The sequence below is a fragment of the Echinops telfairi genome, unplaced genomic scaffold, assembly GCF_000313985.2.
Source record: "Echinops telfairi isolate 266 unplaced genomic scaffold, ASM31398v2 ScPeMD7_25;HRSCAF=90, whole genome shotgun sequence".
NCBI classification, from domain to species: domain Eukaryota; kingdom Metazoa; phylum Chordata; class Mammalia; order Afrosoricida; family Tenrecidae; genus Echinops; species Echinops telfairi.
The window spans coordinates 32,489,885-32,490,790 of record NW_022103922.1 but is presented as its reverse complement, the minus strand read 5'-3'; positions in this window follow the sequence as shown (position 1 = coordinate 32,490,790).

The following is a 906-nucleotide window of genomic DNA, read 5'->3' as shown; positions in this document are numbered from 1 at the left end:
CCAGCAATCCCCCTACTGGGTATATACCCAGAAGAGGCAAGAAGGAAACCACAGTCAGACATCTGTGCTCCAATGTTCATCACAGCACAGTTCACAATTGCAAGGAGTTGGGAACAACCCAAATTTCCATCAACAGACGAATGGGTTAAAAAACTGTGGTACATACATACAATGGAGTACTATGCATCACTAAAAAGCAGTGATGAACACATGAAGCATATCACCGCATGGGAAGAACTGGAGGGAATTATGCTAAGTGAAGTAAGCCAAGCACAAAAGAACAAGTACAACATGAGTCCACTGAGGTAAACGTTAAAAAAAATGCAAAGGGGGCATAGGGAAAAAGCTACTGTACACAAACATTCCTGGGGTAGGGTCCAGGTAGTATGGCAGGGACCAGATCAAACCCAGGGATACATATGGTAGCCAACTGAAAAGGAGGGGGTGGGTGGAGAAAGAAATGGGTAGAAGGAGCACAGGGCACTAACCCACCCAAGGGGAGGGGATTGTTTATATCTCCACAGGGAAAGAGGGACCAGACTTCAACCCGGTGCTCCAAGATGTGAATGCAACATGCTGCCATGGAGTAGGGAACCAGTGGAAAAGTCTGCAGGGCCAGCCCCAATCCCAGCTACATGGACAGCTGCCCCTCCACCCAGAAGAATTTACTTCAGAGGATAGCACTGAAGCTACAGCTCATGGAGAGTGACATGTTTGATGAGAGCACACGGGAGCAAATGAAGGGGGAGGAAGAGAGAGTGGAGCAAACCTGGCCCACCAAGCCTTGAGGACGATATCCCTGCTCAGAGCAAACAATGCACAGAGAGGACCATATGGCCGGCCCCACTATGAGACACGACATCTTCACTGACCCATAGCCCTACAGGGGACAACACTGGAGACACA